General features: G+C 39.9%; 1 pseudogene; it reads left to right on the top strand.

Moving 5' to 3' along the window:
- The first annotated feature begins 2,361 nt into the window (after positions 1-2,361).
- LOC145481398 (uncharacterized) lies at positions 2,362-5,345 on the top strand (annotated as a pseudogene).
- Positions 5,346-6,000: the final 655 nt, after the last annotated feature.

Below are 6,000 nucleotides of genomic sequence, written 5' to 3'. Positions count from 1 at the left end.
CAAAATTTAGGTGCACTTTGGAGACACCTTCTTGAATTGAATTGTTCACACTAAGAAGTTAAAAATTATAATAATGCACTTTTTGTTTTGGTCAAAAAATGGGGGAAAAACGGCACTTTTTGCCTAACCTGTTTTTCAGAATTTTGTTATTGTTCTTCTAATAAATCTCTTTCAGACGGAAAATTTTGCTTTTTGGGGTGCACATACATTTTGACGGCCACTGTCACATTTTCCCACAGAAATGATGCTGGTTTAAGCACATAATTTAAACCCTGCCCATATCTTGTGAAGCAAACATCCTCACGGTCCCTGTCAATGATCAATCCCAGTCCCTTTGTTTCTTTCCTTCACTTGCGACCTCACTTTCATATGTTTGCACCAATTACTATTTGCATGACAACCACTCTTTTAAAGATTTCATTGTAACAGATGGCTGGCTTTCTGGAAGATTGCATGTTTTTATTTCGTCTGTTATCTTTTGTTCATTTTATTTGAAGGAGTTTTTTATAGTTATGTCCTTTTACGTCAGTTGTGAAAAAGTGTGTTTGTGGCAAAAAGGAAGAGATTGTAGTTGATGAGAAAAGAAAGCTGTTAGATGGCAGGGAAGAAAGTTTTGCCAGTGAAGTGTAAGGTTTTTTATCGCTTTCCTGAGTTTGGAGATGTGGAACCTGACTTCCCAGATTTCCACAAATTCAGTATAAATTTTGGAAGCCAATGGCCATGGTCATTGTTACTACACAGGAGAGATGCAGGTTGTCTACGAAAAAAGCATGGAAGTTACCTTGCCTCATGAGTGACCAAATGCTGATGCACCTGCAAGGTTTATGAACATTATGGCTATTGGACACATGAAGGAAATTGCCACTTTACTGACAATTGTTTGAGCAACTAATTTTTGTGGTCCTCTGAAGACACTGCTTTCCACAAAGTCAAAACCACTAGGTGGGTTCATACTAGTTTAGTAAGTGGACCTCAAGTATACTTCAATCTTACTTCAGATGTGAACGGGTCTAATTTCAACTTAAGTAGCCTACTTTGTAGCCGTGGCAACGTATCATATTTGAAAGAGCTGAAGTGCACTTCCAAGTCAAGTTTAACCCATCTTCACTTACGCACTATCAAAACAATTTCAGGAAATTGAATGTCAATCAAATGCGTTTTTCGTTGAGATATCAGAACACGCACGTCATTTTCAAACTACTTGTTTGATGCCTGGCTTTCAAGGTCACGAACAACATAGACGACGTAGAAATGGAAAATAACTCCAACTCCAGTCAGTTTCGACCCTACTTTCATGTGTTGCACAGTGATGATGACAATATAGACCACACAGTCATGTAAGTATCTTTGTACATTGCTCCCAGTCCTTTTATTTCTACAAAGAAAATTCACACTCACAAATCACACATTTTGCTTTGTTAGCCATAACTTAAATCAACTGTTTCCATCAACTGCCACATTTTATATTCCAGCTGAGCTGCAAAGCCTGCCAGCAGGTCCACAGCCTATACATGATCCACTTCGCACGCAATCACCAATTCCACTGGCAAGAAGCATGCCATCGCCTCAGTCTTCAGGTGTGAGTCGGAGTACTTGCTACAGCAAACTCTAAAACGAAAAACCTCACGTTAAGTCTACCGACTGTATTGAGGAAGAACTGCAAACTTCTTGAAGCATGGACCCCCAAATTCAGTAAGCTGTGAGGAGCTTCACAAAGAGAAACAATCAAAATTTGGAACGATATCTATTCTTTGTATAAAGAAGTGTCCAGAGAGCCAGGGAACGCTTCAGCAGGTAAAGAAATGGCAGCAGAATCTAGATAATGAGTACAAGCAGTTAACGCAGTGAACTCACTCAACTGGAGAAGCTGGAATTAAGAAGATTAAAGAAGGCTTCCCCTGTTTCGACATCTTAAATGAGGTGATGGGACATAGCGACTGCATTGATCTGTCTAAAATGGCAATCGAAGGGAGTTCTACCTTCACCTCTGAGCCGAGTGTAAATGTTTCCCCCAATGAATCAGAACTGCCTGACAATGTAACTGAAGTCCAGAAAAACAGCGAGAAAACAAAGGCAGAAAAAGATAAGCAGGAGAAAAGTGGGCGCAAAGGGAAAAGAAGACGGCGAGATGTCCCGGAAAGTACAACTCAAGACTGGCAGAGCTCTTTAATGGAAATTTGGGAAAAGAGTATGGAACAGGACAACGCAAGATTTGAGCGTTCGGCAGAATTGTTCCATGATGTCCAGAGCAGGCAAATGGAACAAACTAACGCCATACTTGCTGGCTCAAAGACATTTTTAAAGATTTAGATTTTAGATTTAGTTGTTTGGAATAGATCTGAGGAACTACATAAAATAAGATATAAATAGATGGTTTCTGATGGAGACAGTAAGGCATTCAATACTGTGGAAAATATATATGGCAATGACTGCAAGGTGGAAAAGCTGGATTGTGTTGGACACGTGCAAAAATGCCAAAAACACATGGGCAAGCACCTTAATCTTAAAGCACAAACCAAAGGGAAACTTTCAGATGGCGAACCCATTGGAGGACAGGGCCATCTGACTGAGAGCTACATTAACCACTCTCAGAAGGACTATGGTCTGGCCATTAGACAAAAGACCCTGTCTAAAGCAAACCCAACAGAAAGAGAGGTTGATGTTGCTGTTTACACCCTGAAGAAAAATATCATTGCAATCCTCCGTCAGTGTCCAGTCACAAGATGCTGCTAAACATCATTTCTACCCTGTTGGAGGATTCATGGTGTAAATGGCAACAAGATTGCGCCACTGGAACAACTACATATGAAGCAGGTGATTGTTTGCCTGAAGTGTTCTTTGAATTGCTGAAGCCAACATTCATGACACTCAGTGAAACTCAGCTGTTCCGGACATGTCTGTGCGGTGCCACCCAAAATCATTATGAATGCATCAACAGACTGGAGTGGGCACACTGCCCAAAACACAAGCATCATGACGCCAAGGTGATTCGTTGTGCAGTTTCTTCTACTGTGTGCCATTTCCATAGTGGAGCTGCCAGTGGAGCAAGGATAATGCAGAGACTGGCAATTCCAGCAGAGTATACTCAGAAGGTCTCAGAAGAAAAGGACAAGAGGCGGTTGAGAAAATCAGACCTTCAGGCCTCTTTTAAAGAAAAGAAGCATCAGCAAGGAGAACAAATGAGGCACACATGCAGAGAAGATGCCCTACGGGAGGCTAAAGGCAATACTTATGAACCTGGAGGCTTCTGAGTGACTGAAATAAGCATTTGCTGATATTAGATAGTTCATAGCCATGCAAATTTGTGCAGACAATCTTTGTTTTAGCTTTTTTACTTCAATCACTTTTCTCAAAATGTGCATTTTGCGCATTCTAGAAAACATATCTCGTAGAGCATTTAACTAATTGACTTGAAATTTCCATTGTTTATTGCTTTCAAAGAGTATTTGGGGGATGAGCAAAGGCTTTTTCTGTAGCTTTACTTTGTCAAAAGTTACAAAGAAAATTGTGGTGGAAATTCACCTCAAAAATTTTGCTTTCCTTCAACTGGAAGCTGGAACCAAAGTTTTTTATATTTTTTTAAAACCCTGTTCCTATCCCCATGATTAGCCTATATACTATGCAGTTGTAAAAACAAATTAGAGCTGGCTGCATTCCATAACAAGATTTCTTTTCTAGAGTACATGTGGGTCGTGCACAGTATGGGGTAACGATATTATGCTGGTATAAGGTTACAAATAAACTGTGCGCAGAAATAATTTTAAAAAATGAAATCTGTCATTCATTAGCTTTTCAGTGATATGTGGGTTTTACATGGTTTGATTAAAAACAGATGTGACAAGTCCTTGAAAAAAGGATCTTTTTAATTCCCACCTTAAATTTCTTTACGTATCAATACCGAATCCCTTTTATTTAGGCCAGGAAATCAAGGTTGTCCAATACACCCAATTAGAGTTGCTTCATCTCTGGCATTGTCAAATCGATTCACCAGAAGTCTAGTCGTATACTCTCTTCAATGCAATCGACACGACTTGTCTCCCTTAATGTCAAATAGTCATGCCAGAAGTCGCTTAGAAAATGTAGTCCATCTAGGCTATGCAGGGTGGGTTGAAAATGTTGTCAATCGACAGGACTCGTATCCCCTGATGTTGATTCATCATGCCAGAGGTTGATTTGCATGAGACTTAGAAAATATAGGGCAACTGTGGTATGCAGGGTGGGTTAAAAATGTTGTCATTCCACTCAATACAATCAAATTGTCATTCCATAAGTCAATTTGCGCAAGACTAAGAAAATATAGTGCATCTGGGTTATGCAGGGTGGGTTGAAAATGTTGCGATTCAAGTTGATTCAATCAATCTTGAAAATTTGTTGAACTTTTGTTCCATGCCACATGTCATCTGTGTGTAGCTGTTATTCTGGAAGTTGATTTGCAAAACTGGGTTAACCAGGGGGCAATTGGTGTTCGATGTGGTTTAACTGAATATCCTGAAATATAGCCCAACTTCAACAGGGAGAGTTTAACATGTGGAATCAACTTGATTGTTTGAGTGCACTGACATGCTTCAGTGCATGGTTTAATACACGCAGTACAAAATCATTGTCAGTTATGCACAGGTAATGTTCATGTTTTGTTTTTGATAACTTTAGATCAGTAAACTGTTGGTATCTTATTGCATCCATTATGTTGTAATTCGACATTTGCTCTGCCTCAACCATTGCTTTTGTAAGGCCAACATTTGGTAACATGTGCATGCATACAAGTTTAAAATTGACAGAACAAAGTGAGAGGCAACTTCCTGTTGATGGTGTTATGAAGAGCAGATGTGAATATTTAACTTTCTAGAGACTTCTAGAATGTCAAGTCACAATATTTGTGCCAGAATCTTCTACTGTCACGCTATGGAACATTTTAGAACATTCTACTGAATGATGTAATTATAATGTAATGCTACATAAATAGAAGCTCCAAGAATGTTCTAGAATATTACTTAAATGCATATAGAGAATCAGCTAGAAGCTACAGATCCCATTAGTAGTTCTTGGCAGAGACCGAGAGAAGAAGCTATAGAGTTCCTGTTCGTAGTTCTCGGCAGAGACCGAGAGAAGAAGCTATAGAGTTCCTGTTAGTAGTTCTCGGCAGAGACCGAGAAAAGAAGCTATAGAGTTCCCGCTAGTGGTTCTCGGCAGAGACCGAGTGGAAAAGCTATAGAGTGCTATTGTTATTGTAAAAGCCATTGAGGAACTTTGTTCAAGGTCAAGTGGACCGTAAGGAGATTTCTTTGGAGACACCGAGATTTGTTGTGAGTTCATGTCAGTGGTGACTAAAGTTTAGCAGTAGGCTTAACTTATGCCCCATTCACACCAACTAAACCAGGTTTAATTAAACGAAGTTTCATAAAACTCGGTTTTACAAAACATGTTTAATTGAAGAACTGTTCACACCAAAGACGCGTTTACGTTCTGCATAGCCTCATTTTGATGGTAAATGTTGCCAATTAAAATTTGTAAACAAAATGGCGGTCAATGGGTTTGATCGCAGTGTTCTCTCTTCGTTATGGCAGTCACGGCTAAAGGAAACCTGCAAAATTACTCAAAACCAAGAACGGATTGCACAGAGACGACTTCGTCGTTATCTTCGTCGCAGACGTCTCGTTTCCTCCTTGTTTTTTCTGTTTCTCACTCGATATGTTTTCACGCATTTACCTGTTCGTCGTGTCTGGACCAAACCAAGGTCGAAGTTGTTTTGGGAAGAGACGTGCCAGGGTTGGAATGAACGAGACTGGGTGGAGAACTTCCAAATGTCCAAAGAAGCATTCAATCGTCTGTGTGTGGAACTTTCCCCACATATTTTGAAAAGGGACACAAACTTTAGAAAAGCCATTGCAGTGCGTCATCGAGTGGCGATAACATTATATTGGCTTGCGGACACTGCACAGTATAGAACGATCGCAAACCTATTTGGTGTTGGGAAATCCACTGTTTGTGGTATTGTAAAGC

Source organism: Orbicella franksi, chromosome 3 (genome assembly GCF_964199315.1).
Source record: "Orbicella franksi chromosome 3, jaOrbFran1.1, whole genome shotgun sequence".
In the NCBI taxonomy this organism is placed as follows: domain Eukaryota; kingdom Metazoa; phylum Cnidaria; class Anthozoa; order Scleractinia; family Merulinidae; genus Orbicella; species Orbicella franksi.
This window is presented reverse-complemented; position numbering and strand designations above follow the sequence as displayed.